The sequence below is a fragment of the Dermochelys coriacea genome, chromosome 1 (genome assembly GCF_009764565.3).
Source record: "Dermochelys coriacea isolate rDerCor1 chromosome 1, rDerCor1.pri.v4, whole genome shotgun sequence".
In the NCBI taxonomy this organism is placed as follows: domain Eukaryota; kingdom Metazoa; phylum Chordata; order Testudines; family Dermochelyidae; genus Dermochelys; species Dermochelys coriacea.
Genome location: NC_050068.2, coordinates 38118943 through 38134180, shown reverse-complemented (window position 1 = coordinate 38134180; position 15238 = coordinate 38118943). Strand labels below are relative to the sequence as shown.

The following is a 15238-nucleotide window of genomic DNA, read 5'->3' as shown; positions in this document are numbered from 1 at the left end:
AAGTATAATTCAGTATCACTTGCTGTTTGAGCTAAGTTTCTATGATACATTACTGTATATAACTCTCCTCTTGTGCTATGTTGGCATCTTATTAACAATTCAATAGACTTTAAACCTGCAAAGTACCAATGTTTATGAAATAGTGAACAGTCAAGTAGAATGTTTTTATGTCAGACTAAATGGAAAACCTTACTGAGAAGCATAACTGAGGAAAGTTAAAGCACAACTATGCAAAGAATCACTTTCTCCCACACTGTGGTGTGGAATTGAGGGAATTAGTGTGGGCCTTGGAAAATTTGCTGTTTGATCTACTTAATACCTGGATCCATGTTTATTATCCAGTGAAATTCCAGAGCATTTGAAAAATCTGAAAAGAATAATGAGAAAATATCAAAGTTGCAAAAAAACAAAGGAAAGTGAATTGAAAGTACTAGACGCTGCTACAGGTCTTTTTTTTTTGGTCTTTGAATCAAAAGGAGAAACAGGAAAAAAAAAAAAACCTCTAAATGATGTTTAGACTACTTTGTGCAGTCTACATGGGATTGGAAGCCTAGAACTCATGGGTTCTGGCCCTGGCTCGGACACTTCCTCTGTAACCGTGAGCCAGTCACTTAACTGCTCTGTTTTAGTTTCTAGGTTACTTACCTTCCTTATTAAGTGGTTAGTTATGACTCAGTCTATGGTAACTCATATTTATGATCTGTTGTTTACTATTTCCTCACCATCTTTGCAACGACCTTAAAATTTGTGATTTCACAGAACACTTTTTCATGCAGAATTGAATTTCTCAAAGCAAAGAGGGGTGTGCATCTTCCTAAATACTGTGAGTGGTGACAGCTTGAGGGTGTGATTAGACACATAGACAGGCTCCCACAATAAGAAAAGGAGTACTTGTGGCACCTTAGAGACTAACAAATTTATTTGAGCATAAGCTTTCGTGAGCTACAGAGCTGTAGCTCACGAAAGCTTATGCTCAAATAAATTTGTTAGTCTCTAAGGTGCCACAAGTACTCCTTTTCTTTTGGCGAATACAGACTAACACGGCTGCTACTCTGAAAGCTCCCACAATACTTAGTCTTCAGAGTTTTCCTCAGCTTGTTGGCATCTAGCTCAACATCTGTCCATCCCTTTAATGGTCCCATGTCTAGAGCCAGCTGTATCTGCAGTAGCTCAGTATCATCTCCTTGGAAGGGATAAGCAAGGGCTCAGCTTAATTAATGTCTGGTGCTTTCAATATGTAGAGAACTATATAAAAGAACTAAGTGTTATATCCCACTGTCCTCAGATAATGGACTTTTCCAATAGTATGTGTCTCATTTATAATGATCCCCCCCAAGAGTCATCATTAGGAGCCATTTCTACCAACAGAGAGTCCTAAAATTTTAGGACCTGCTCTGTTGAGTTCAGTGACAGAACTTTCCTTCACTATAATAGAAGCAGGCTTGTGCCCTTAGAAAGGAATACAAGGTAGCCCTTTGGATCGTCCGGTATTTTCATTTTTCACTAGGATTGTAATTTCTATATTACAGCTTTCCTCTTCTGTTGCACAAAATGCATTCCTCTTCATCAATAAACAGGATGAGTTTGAACTTTCTGCTCTGCTTGTTGTGTAAATGTTTAACTCTTGTGAAGTGTTCTCTCATTTTAAAAGAGAGCTAAAGAACAACAAAACGACTGTTTTCTAATCTCCAAATATTTTCTCTCTCAGCTATTTTAGCACTTAGTTCCCTTTTGTTGTAAGCAAAATCCATTATTCTCCTTCTGGCAGAGATCCCCAATGCCAGTATTCCAATACTCTGATTTGTTAATGGTTGATTAATCACTTGTAGATAATATCCCATGCAAAGTTAGCATACATCTGAGATATTTTATATTAATAGTCTCACCTCAACAGCTTGTTCGCGTCAATATTTGTTGAAATTAATGAGCAAGTGCAAAGATTTTTATAAGGGCAGGAAATACTTCGAAACATGAGTCAGTTCATATTTCAATAGCAGTTTATATATCTCTGGTGTCCTCAGACTACATACAGCACAACTTAATAAAAATGCAAGTACAGGGCAAACTTGCCTTCAGGCAATGTAAAGATTATTCACAGTATCTTTTTTTCCCTTAAAGAAACCATTCTGATGTCTGGAGGTAGCTGTTTTAGCATTCAGTGAATTACTTATCATGGCAATTGGCAGAAATTTGGAGTATAGAAGAGTCTGAATGTTTTATAAGATGGTTTCTATAGTGCTGTGATCTAGGGCTGTGTGGCTGTTACTCTAGATTTACACTGGTGTAATCCCATTAATATCAATGGAATTACTCCGGATTTACACCAGAATAACAGTAGAATATGGCCTATTGTTTCTAAAGGATGAAAATATTCGGAATGTTCTTTCGCTCCTATTTTTGGTTTTCTTCTCCTCCATACAACCCAGTCTGTCTGTCTTCACAAAGTAACACTGGATGATCATGCTAGCACTGTTTCAGGTAATTAGATGGCTGCATTTGAAGTACTATGAGCAGGTTTTACACTAGAAATATAATGAAAAGACTGCCCCAGTGTATCGTGACCTTAATATGGAGCGGCTTGAGTGTTCCCAGGATCCTGAGAGCAGTGCTGTTGGGAGTCTTGCAATCCTGGCAGGTTCACCCAAAGTGGAAAAGTAAGCTTCCAGATGAACACCGAAAAATAACCAAACAGAGTGAGGAGCAGGAATCGTGGCCAGAGAATTCGGGAGACATGACCTCAACAATGATGCACTGAGTGAGACCTGACATGTAGAAGGGCAGCTCAAGGAACAACATGGTAGTTATGCTTTGTTCCGGAAAGGGACGAATCCAGGGTGTTGGTTTTGCCATCAAAAACAAAATAGTCAACCAACTCTCGGAATTATCACTTAGCATCAATGAATGACTCATGACCCTCTGCCTTAAACTTGCCAAGAACCAGCATGCAACACTCATCAGTGTATATACTCCAACCCTTGATGCTGATGAGGAAACCAAAGAAGGATTCTACACCAACCTTGACCAAATTTTCTCCGTCATCCCCAAAGAGGACACACTGCTACTCCCTTGAAGATTTTAATGCAAGAGTTGGATGTGACTCAGAGCTCTGGAATGGCATGATCGGAAAGGAAGGAGTGGGTGAGACCAATTCTAATGGAATTCTTCTTCTGACAAAATGCACAGAACACAACCTAATTATCACGAACACTAGGTTCCACCAAAAGAACAAGTACAAGACATCATGAGAACACCCGGGGTCTAAGTATTGGTATCTGATCAACTATGGCATTGTCTGTGATTGTGAAAACGTTTACATCACCAAAGTGATGACAGGTGCCAAAAATTGTTGGTTGGACCATCACTGCATCTGCTCCATTACTTCTATCAAACTTGCATCAAAACAACAAATGTGGAAGAAATCAACCAGATGGAAGATCAGTGTTGAGAGTCTCAAGGATCCAACTAAATGTGACCTTTTCTGGCAGTGCCTCCCTGAGAAACTGATGAATATCAAAACTGAGATGTAGAGCCCCGAAGATCATTGGAAAACACTCAAATCAGCTGTGTATGCTGCATGTGAGAGAACGCTGGGCTTCTCAGCCAGGAAACACCAACATTGGTTTGATGAGAAGGATCAGAAAATCCAAGATCTGATCAACTGTAAGCACACAACTTTTTGTGCTTGGCAGAATGACATCAATTCCAAGCAGAAGCCATATGTCCACCGTCAACTCAAAGCTGAGGTTCAAAGGAAAACACATAAAATGAAGAACAAGTGGTGGGAGAACAAAGCAAAGGAGATCCCAACAACTCATGAACACCCATGATGTGTACAGATTCTTCAGCGCCACTAAAGCCCTCTATGGACCCAGCACCCAAGAGCTAACCCCCCTTAGATCCAGGGACGGATCCAACCTCCTCAGGGACAATGAATTGATCAATGAATGATGGAAAGAATACTTTGAAGACCTCCTGAATCACGACTCCAATGTTGAAAAAAGCATCTTTGATGGGATGTTGAGGGGTTAAGTCAAGGATGATCTTAGAACCCCACCAAGACTCATTGAGGTAAAGGAAGCCATCAAGCAGATGAAGAACAATAAGGCATCTGAACCTGATGGAATCCCCACCAAAATCTTCAAAGAAGGAGAAGAAGAACTGTATCACCAGCTTCATGCCCTAATGTTCAAGATACGGAATTCAGAAGAAATCCCAGACAATCTTAGGGATGCCATGATCGTGAGCATCTGCAAGAAAGAAGACAGATCAGATTGTGGAAACTATTGAGGAATTGCCTCGTTGTCCACTTCCAGAAAGATTCTTGCCAGAATTCTCCTCAACTGGCTGCCTCCTCTTACCAAGGAAGTCATCCCAGAATTGCAATGCAGATTCAGACTATCTTAAGGTACCACCGACATGATCTTCACCACCCACCAACTTCAAGAAAAATGCTGCAAACAACATCAACCTCTGTACATGATCTTCATTGACCTCACAAAAACATTAGACTCTTATCAATTTGAGAATCTATGGCGAGTTCTCCTCCTTAAATTTGGATGCCCACCAAAAATTGTTGTTGTCCTCTGACTCCTCCATGACAGGTCTGTGATGGTGGTCAGCAACGGCTCCAAAATGGACCCCTTCCTAGTCAAGACAGGAGTCAAGCAAGGCTGCGTCGTGCTTCAGCCCTTTTTTTCCATTTTCCTTGCTGTCATCTTCCTTCTCATTGTTGACAAGCTCCCCTCTGGACTTGACATTCAAAACAAAAGACAGCAAGCTCTTCAACCTCAGTCGCCTCTGATCCAAGACCAAGATTATCACTAAAACAGTCATTGAACTCCAATATGCAGACAACTGTTCCCTGTGTGCCCACTTGGAAGAAGATCTTCAAAAAAAAAATAGTCGACATATTTTCTCTGAGGCCTACAACCAACTCAACCTCACACTCAACATCAGAAAACTGAAGTACTCCAGCAACAGCCTCCGAATCACTGGGATTCTGATCAATAGAGAAACTCTGGAGAACATTGATCACTTCCTTTACCTCAGCAGCCATCTGTCATAGAACGCTGACACCAATGAGGAAATTCAACACTGTTGCCAATGTGCCAGTGCAGTTTTCACACGCTTGAGAAAATTTCTTCAAAGATTGTGACATCAAGAATCAAACCAAGCTTTTCATGTACCAGCCCATTGTTATCCCTGCATTCTTGTATGGTGCTGAAACCTGGGTCACGTACAGTAGACACTTCAATATTCTTGAACAATGCCATCAACAGTGCCTCCGCAAGATCATCTGAATCAAGTGGGATGACCAATGCACCAACATCAGCGTTCTGTCCCAAGTCAAAACCTCCAGCATTGAAACTATGATCATATACCACCAACTCATTGGGCTGATCATGTTCTTCGAATGCCAAACAATTGACTTCCAAAGCAGGCCAACGGACAAGGGGCAGACAAAAGGTGCTTTAAAGACACCCTCAAAGCCAACATGAAGAAGTGCAGTATTGACATAAACCAAATTCAGGTCAATTATGTTTGGCCCTGAGAATGGTGTGCAGCTGAAATAATCTTGTTTACTACTAGGTATCATTGTGGTTCAATGAAAATTGCATGACTTTCTGAATGACATGTTCTAGAGATCCACCAGAATTTATGGGTTTGAAAAGGGAATTACTGGGTGAAATCTGATGGTCTGTGTTATCTGTGAGGTTATACTAGATTGTCATTGTGATCCCTTTTGGCCTTGAAATCTATGAATCTCAAAACTCTTTTGAATCTTAGAATCATAGAATATGAGGGTTGGAAGGGACCTCCGGAGGTCTTCTAGTCCAACCCCCTGCTCAAAGCAGGACCAATCCCCAACTAAATCATCCCAGCCAGGGCTTTGTCAAGCCTGACCTTAAAAACCTCTAAGGAAGGAGATTTCATCACCTCCCTAGGTAACCCATTCCAGTGCTTCACCACCCTCCTAGTGAAAAAGTTTTTCCTAATATCCAACCTAAACCTCCCCCACTGCAACTTGAGATGATTACTCCTTGTTCTGTCATCTGGTACCACTGAGAATAGTCTAGATCCATCCTCTTTGGAACCCCCTTTCAGGTAGTTGAAAGCAGCTATCAAATCCCCCCCCCATTCTTCTCTTCTGCAGACTGACTAATCCCAGTTCCCTCAGCCTCATAAGTCATGTGCTCCATCCCCCTTTTTATTTTTGTTGCCCTCTGCTGGACTCTTTCCAATTTTTCTACATCCTTCTTGTAGTGTGGGGCCCAAAACTGGACACAGTACTCCAGATGAGGCCTCACCAATGCTAAATAGAGGGGAATGATCACATACCTCGATCTGGTGGCAATGTTCCTACTTATACAGCCCAAAATGCCGTTAGCCTTCTTGGCAGCAAGGACACACTATTGACTCATATCCAGCTTCTCGTCCACTGTAACCCCTAGGTCCTTTTCTGCAGAACTGCTGCCTAGCCACTCGGTCCCTAGTCTGTAGCAGTGCATGAGATTCTTCCGTCCTAAGTGCAGGACTTTGCACTTGTCCTTATTTCTTTTGGCCCAATCCTCTAATTTATCTAGGTCCCTCTGTATCCTATTCCTACTCTCCAGCATATCTACCATTCCTCCCAGTTTAGTGTCATCTGCAAACTTGCTGAGGGTGCAATCTACACCATCCTCCAGATCAGGGGTCAGCAGCCTATGGCACACATGCCAAAGGCGGCATGCAAGATGATTTTGAGTGGCATTCACACTGCCCGGTCCTGGTCCTGGTCACTGGTCCCGGGGGCTCTCTTGCCAGCCTGGTGTCCTATCGCTGTCCCCCTGCCACCCAGGGTCCCATCCGCCGGCCCCCGCTCAGTTCACTGCCAGTCCCGGCCACCGGTCCCGAGTGCTTTGCTGCCATCCTGGGGTCCTGACCGCTGGCCCGGGGCTCTGAAGTCTCCCCTAGCTGTGGCCCACTGGCCCCAGCCTGGGGCAGTGAGGGGTGCAGACAGGGGCAAGACGGGGTGCAGCTCAGCACCCCCACCTTAAAATTGTTTGTGTCACTTACTGGGATATTTTTAAGTCCTGATTTGCTGCTTACATCACTATCGCGTCACATGGAACAGCACATTGCATTTGATGTTGTGTGTGCCATCTGTCGCGATTTTTTTTCCACTGTAAGTTGAAGGGTACATTTGACAAAATGTCAGCTCCTAAGAAAGCAAAGTTAGATGTCCGATCGTTTCACTTCACAGCAACATTTTGTGGCTAAGTCATGACAAGGTTTTGGCGTGCTTTGTAAACAGTTTTGATGCAGTCAATGCCTTTTTGTCAGAAAAAGGATAAAACTACCCCAAACTGGATGATGACAAATGGCTGTGTAAGATCATGTTTCTAACTGACATCACTGCTCACCTAAACGAACTCAACCTCCGTCTCCAGGGTGCAGGGCAAAGGGTTCTGGATCTTTATGAAACCTGGAAGGCCCTTAGTTGTAAAACTTGCAGTTTTTTCTTGGGATATTCGAACTTTGACTTTCTGCTACTTCCAACGCATAAAAGAGCTATCGACACATTGCACTGTTAGTATCGACAAGATTGGAATTTACATGCAAGAACTGGAATCAGAATTTTCTGACAGATTTCAAGATTTCCAGCAATTTGGCCCAATGCTTTCTTTTCTAATTAAACCTGAAAAGTTCAACGAAAACGACTTGGATTTGTCTGTATTTCAGTGCATGGGTGTTGAAGAGTTCAAAATGCAGCTCATTCAGTAAAAAAAAAAAAAAAAAAAAAAAAAAAAAACAAAGAATTGTGGGCATCAAAGTTTGGAGATCTGCGGAGTGCACTTAAAGCTACCGAGTGAGATCATGGGGCCTCTATTCTGACCTGCTGGATGTCCCTGCCAGTGAAATTTAACTGTTTGAAGAACATTGCATTTGCAGTGCTTTCAGCATTTGGATCCGCATACCTGTGTGAACAGGTATTTTCACACACGAAATCTGTCCTCTGTCCCTCTCGAAGCCGGTGAACAATTGATCACTCAGAAGCCTGTGTGCAGCTTAAAATATCCAAATATGTGCCAGACATTGGAAAACTCAGCAAGGAAAAGCAAGGGCAGGGATCACACTAAACTGATAAGATCTGCATTTTAATTTAATTTTTAAATGAAGCTTCTTAAACATTTAGAAAACCTTATTTACTTTACATACAACAACAGTTTAGTTATATATTATAGAGAGAGACCTTCTAAAAACCTTAAAATGTATTACTGGCATGCGAAACCTTAAATTAAAGTGAATAAATGAAGACTTGGCACACTACTGAAAAGTTGCCAACCCCTGCTCCAGATCATTAATGAAGATACTGAACAAAACTGGCCCCAGAACTGACCCTTGGGGCACTTCACTTGATACTGGCTGCCAACTAGACATGGAGCCATTGATCACTACCCGTTGAGCCCGGTGACAAGTCTCAAGCCAACTTATTTTTTCAGACAGGAATATTGTTTGGAGGTATAAGAGCCATTAGATGTTAGTATAGCTATCAGGTTTCTGAGCCTTCAGTGAGCTCTTGTGAAGTGACACCTGCTCCCACTTTGAGCACGTGGTAGGCTGGAACTTAAGTCTGTATCATTATTATATATAGTTTGTATTAACGTAGCATCTAGATCATGGAGCAGAAGCCCATTGTGCTAGGTGCTGTACAAACACGGAACCAAAGACCATCCCCACCCTAGAAGAGCTCACAATCTGAGTATAAGACAAGATCCAGCAGATGGATACTGACGGGATTACAAGGACACAATGAGACAATATTGGTCAGCATGACAGGCAGCGGTCTCGGTGCTCCAGCAGCCTACCGATTATCAAGATTTTTTTTTAACCATCACAGCAGAGGAGAGTTGAAGGAGGGATCTGAAGGAGAATAATGAGGTAGCTTTGCAGATATTTTAGGGGGCTCCTTTCAAGAGTGAGGGACAGGATGGGAGAAAGCATGAAGGTGCTGGTTTGAAAATATAACAACGGAGGCTGGCATCCTGGGTCAGTATTGACATCATCTATTTCCTTTTTCTAATTATCAGTTTCAGCAGAGCATTGAGGGTCAATTGTGAAATGCCCATTGATTTCAACAGGTGCAGAGTTAGGAAACACTTGAGTGCTTTTTGAAAAACACCCCCCTAATTATTATGCTTCTAAATGAAACTGACTCCTTCTCCCAAGAGAAGAAGGCAGAACTCTTGCAAGCTGTAACACACTGATATAATTTCAGGAGAGTTTAGAAACAGTTTTCTGGATCTACTTGACAATTTGCAAATAGACTCCTGCATGTTCAAGTGAAATTGTTAGAAATGAAACTACTCTGTGCTATTCAGTGTATTTTGATAGACTAGGAGCAAAGATTGTGTTAAATGTTTAAAATATTTTTAGAAGGCTTCTCAGTGGACCTCAGAAAGAAATAGATTAGAAAATAATCCTCATTTGGATTTTTAGGTTTTATATTTGAAGCTGCATGGGGAAAAAAGATAGATTTAAGGAATTTCCTAGGGTTTTTTTTTTTCCTCCTTCCATTAAATAGAATCAGTTTCATGTTTTGTGGAAACACTGCTCCTTTTTCCTAAATCACAATAAATGATTCTGACACGTTATCTTTGAAGGGTCCTGGCCAAATGCTAAGTATTCCTAGATAACCAAGATCGTATGTGTTATCTAGTAATACATGCCACTTGGCTCTAGGCAAATACATTGTGTTCCCAAAGTCTTGGACAGTCTGTTCCTAAAGTATTAATCAGAAGATAGTGGATGAGCCAATCTGTGTGACTAGAGGAAGACAAAAATAGAGATTTAATAAATGTAAATTGCCGGAAAGCCTTCTCTATTCCCTCTTCCCTGGGAAGATCAGTATTCAGTGTTTTATCAAAATGAGGATGTGAAGTGGAGGGGAATAAAGGCTGATGTTGTTAATTAACGTGTTAAACTTTTATTTCAGTTTGCAACCGTGTGCTGTATTTTCATTTTCTTTTTAGATAAAATACAGCCTGTGCATGTTTGGTGGTGATTAACACCTCACATTAATATTAATGTTAGATTCTGCTCCCATTTGACTGCAGTAATGCAGGCCCGTACTGCGTTTCATCCCAAAATATTTTTCAATCACATTCATGTACAGGAATTGCTTCACTTAGTGCTGAGACATAGCCAACTCTGGAATGTGGCAGCTATTTACTACAGCAGCATTGCTACCCAACTGCTTATGACAGGCTGTGAAGAAGAATATTGTAATGGGAAGGGATAGTCTTTTTGCTCTTTTTTTTTCAGAGTAGCAGCCATGTTAGTCTGTATCCGCAAAAAGAAAAGGAGTACTTGTGGCACCTTAGAGACTAACAAATTTATTTAAGCATAAGCTTTCGTGAGCTTTCATCTGATAGCTCACGAAAGCTTATGCTCAAATAAATTTGTTAGTCTCTAAGGTGCCACAAGTACTCCTTTTCTTTTTGTTCTTCGTTTGTACAGCGCTTAGCAGAGTGGGACCCTGGTGCTACGGGGATACCAATAATAAATAATAATCAGTCAAACTGCAATCCCTGTTGCAGTGGAAGTTTAGGTATGCACAAAGTGTGTGTGTGTGTGTGTGTGTGTGTGTGTGTGTGTGTGTGTGTGTTACTGATGTAATCAAATCTCAATCATTATATTTGTAAAGCAGCCCCTGCCGTGTGGTGGGGGAGGAAATCTGTGCAAAACTGAAACAGTACACAATATTGTTAACACACCAAATTTAGGGATACTGTTACAGGAAAAGAGGGCAAAAATGAAGATGAGCAAGAAAGGTAATCTTGGGGCTAGGTGAGATCACACTAAGAAATACCTTTATGGGAAACTGAAAAGATTTAAGGCCTTTAAGCAAGGAAGAATTGTCAGAGATGGATGTTGAGTAAACAAATTCCACATTCCAGAGCCCATCACAAGCGAAGGTATGATCCCTGAAATGCAGAGATAACCATTTAGAAGTGGGCTCAGGGAGGAGATTTCTGCTGTACCTGAGGCCTACAGGATAAGGGCTTTTGAAACAGCAGTGGCAGGTTAAAGTCAGTCTGTCTCTTTACAAGCAGCTGGTGTGAATAATTGATGGGTGTTAGTTCATTATGTTTGCTGAAACCAGTGAGCAAATGTGTGTCTGTATTCTGAGCTGCAAGTGGTGGAGAAGCCCTGCAGAGAGCCAGTCTGAGAGAATTACACTAATTTAACCTCTTGGGTCATCAGGGCAACGGTGGCTGTCACAAGATAAATAAGGGTGTGACGCAAAACTGAAGAAACGTCTCTTTCACTGCCTGTCTGGACATGGAAAGGGCATGGTCAAAAGTGACCCCAAGATTCTTCACCTCCTGAATTTTTCCCATCAGGAAGAGAGACACAGAAGAGGAGCAAACCCCCTCATATGGATCATCCCTCTCCAACAACAGATTCTGTCTCCTCAGGGTTAAAGGTGATATAGCTGGCAGTATTGTCCAAGCATTCCTCCAAGGCAGAAATGGAATTTGCGGGATTCACGGGACAGGAAAAACACAACTGCAGACCTATGATTCTGCATTCCTGGGTTTAGAGTGATTTGTCCAAGAGACATCATATGTATTGAACAACATGGGAAAGAAGGGACATTTTGCAGAACAATGAGAAGGGGAGGGAAAAATGTAAACAAAAATTCCCAAACCAAAGGATTAACTGCTGCCAACTCTTGTGATTTATATCACATATTTCATAATATTCTTTCTTTCTTAGAGCCCTAGATCCTGGAGTCATGTGATAATGAGAATCTCCGCTTTCATTTAAAAAACAAAACAGAACACCCTGCAAAAGTTTCTAGTCTTTATAGTTATGGAAAAAACTTGAAAAACTGAACCCTAAAGACTCAAACCACAAGGCACACAAAAAACCCCACCATTTAAAACTTGGTTTTAAAATCCTTCCCTCTGCCCCATGATTCATGAACTCTTGGAGTTTGCAGTACTGGATTAAAGACCTGATCCAACTCTTACTAAAGTCAATGGGTACCTTTCCATTGCTTCAGTGGGAAATGATTCAAGCTTGCAAAAAGAAAAGGACCTGTTATGGGACATACCACTGAATCAGGGCCCTAGATAAGCTCTGATTCAGAAGTGTACTTAAGCATGTTCCTAACTTTTAGCATGTGAATAGTCCTATTGACTTTAGTGGGGCAACTTGCCAATTTACAGTAGGCACTTGCTTAGTGCCTTGCTAAATAGAGACTTTGCTTAAGTTTGTGGTAAGCAATGTACTGCTTAAGCTTTAATGCAAATATGCAGAAAGTGAATGACAAAATATATGTAGCCACTTATATAAAGTGTCATTCTTCTCTCAGATGAGCTCTAAATGATCACATTACCGCTTTACATATAAAGTTTTGTGATTAAGACACTTCCATAGTACCTCAAAATAATATTAGTATTAGGGTTGATTGGAAAATTTTTGAACTAACCCTATTCCCCTTGGAAATGAGGTTTATACAATTTTTCTGTGGGAAAATATCTATTTTGGAAGAATTTGCCATTAGGAAGATCAAAATGAAACATTTCAGGCCAGGTCAACATTAATCTCGGTGTGCCCCTGAGCTGCCATGGAGCCCCATGGGAGTTCTAGTTCCCGGTCCATTGTGCCCCCATTGTATATCTCCCATGATACACCCATAGCCTTTCCCTCTAGCTGACTCCCATGATGCAACACAGCAGCTCAGCCACAGAGACTGTGGGTTGACAAACTGAAACCTTTTGAATTCAGGAATGTTCAAACTGGGAACTTCCAATTAGAAACTTTTTCTAGTTTTTTGTTTTTGTTCATGAAATTTCATGAAATTGTCCGGATTCAGGATGTAAACAAATTTCAAAATATCCAAATTTCCCATTGGACAAAAACTATTTTTGATTAGCTCCCATTAGCATGCTATGCTTTTATGTGAAATACAGACAAATATGAATAAATGTTTTGTGTTTTTTAAAGGCAGTTCTATAGTGTATCGGCATACTTCTCATCTTAATACAATGTCACACATTTAAAATAACCTAAAGTAATGATAGAGAACAAATTGTGACATTTAGGGCACTTTCAATTCATGTTTCATCTAGATTAATTATGATGCTGGAGTGTATGGTTTTCTTAAACTGTGCACTTGGACCCCGGTGTTGTTTTTCTGCAGTACTTGTTAGGGGAAAAAATATTATTAAAACTGTTAATAAGGAACAAAGTGAACTCTTGGGCCTCCAATGGCATTTGAATTCAACAGATTGGAGTTCTCCTGTGCATGTGTTTGTGTTACAAAATGCATCAGTTATTCATTTATTACATACAAACTGGCTTATAGTTATGTGTTTGCATCTGGAGATCAAAATGTGCTGCTTCTTCTAGACTTTGCAGTACGCTGGGGGTTTTTTTATTAAAGGGAAAGGAAGAGAGGCAAAAAAGGGGGAAGCTCAGAAGCAAGTTTTCAGAGTGTTTCAAGTTCAGATATAAAAGTTAACTTTACAATTTACTTTTGTTATGATTGATTGATAACACTGGCCCTTTAGAACATAAGAACGGCCATACTGTCAGACCAAAGGTCCATTTAGCATAGCTGCCGACTCTGTGGGTGCTCTGGGGCTGGAGCACCCCTGGGAAAAAAATAGTGGATGCTCAGCACGCACTGACAGCCCTGCAGATCAGCGCCCACCAGTGCCTCCCACCAGCCATGGATCAGCTGTTTAGCGGCAAGCAGGAGGCACTGGGGGAGGAAAGAGGGTGGAATGGGGTGGAGCAGCGGTAGGAAGAGGTGGAGGGGGGAAGGATGGGGGCGGGATGAGTCGGGGTGGGGGCTAGGGAGATGGAGTGGAAGCGGGGCCCGGGGTAGAGTGCGGGGGTCGAGCACACACCCCTGTAGTAACTTATAAACATGGCTCCTCTGCCATCTAGCCCAATATCCTGTATTCCAACAGTGGCTAAGGCCAGTTGCTTCAGAGGGAATGAACAGAACAGATAATTATCAAGCGATCCATCCCCTGTCACCCATTCCCAGATTCTGGCAAACAGAGGCTAGGGGCACCATCCCTGCCCATCCTGGCTAATAGCCATTGATGGATACCTATCCTCCATTAATTTATCTAGTTCTCTTTTGAATCCTGCTATAGTCTTGACTTTCACAACATCCTCTGGGAAAGAATTCCACAGGTTGATGGTGCATTGTGTGAAGAAATACTTCCTTTTGTTTTAAACCTGATGCCTATTAATTTCATTTGGACCCCTAATTCTTGTGTTATGAGAAGGAATAAATAACACTTCCTTATTTACTTTCTCCACACCAGTCATGATTTTACAGACCTCTATCATATCTCCCCTTAATCATCTCTTTTCCAAGCTGAAAAGTCCTTCAATCCAATTCTCCTTTAGAATTTTGACTGTTTTAAATCAAAGATGGTGAGTGGTTACATCCTGTAAAAGGAACGTTCTAAACTCTCATTGTACCGTACCCACATGCTTTTAGATTGTTCTTCGGAGAAGAGACTGGTCATTTGACAAAATGAGTAATTGTTCAGCACCTGTATATCTCTGATTTTTTTTAATAACGTCTCAGTCAAATGACTGTGTTTATTCATAGCAGTTGGTCTGTGACAGACCTGAAGAAATCAGGGACTGACAGAGTTCCTTGTGACATTTTGTCTTAGGTAAATAAGGGGAAAGCAACTAATGATATGCAGTCATCAGTGTCCATAGCTCTGAAAATTGCCAGGATTAAATATTTGTTGAATTCTGGACTTATGTGGTGATGCATCACCTCTCTGGGTCACATTCCGATGGAACATAAAGTGGTGCTGCCTCTAATGAGTTCGAACTATGCAACAAGTACAATAATCTACTTTTATCTTTCTTTGAAATGGTCTCCTCTCTGAACGCTTCTCGGGTTCCTAGCTCTGCATGGTATGGTTACATGTGGACTTCAAGAATATTTTCTGTTTTTTGTCTCCCTAATGGAGGGGGACGGTAAGGTGTGAGTCATCCCTGAACTAGAGCCTGCATTGACTCATTCCTGGGCTAGGCTTCAGCCAATCTACAAGCCAGGAGCTGGTCTGGTGACACTCAGGATGGGTATGTCAAGGCTGATTCCCCACTCTGGCACTTTGAGTGCAAAAGGTGGGGGCCCACAAGGATTCTAAAAATTAATACTGGCCACTCCAGATATTAAATGCCAAAGGTTACTGATTTTTTG

General features: G+C 41.4%; 1 protein-coding gene across 1 annotated transcript in view; it reads left to right on the top strand.

Annotated features, from left to right (window-relative positions):
• Window positions 1-15238, top strand: part of ARHGAP20 (Rho GTPase activating protein 20) — a 92772-nt gene that overhangs the window by 13924 nt on the left and 63610 nt on the right. The gene's annotated exons all lie outside the window — the stretch shown is intronic.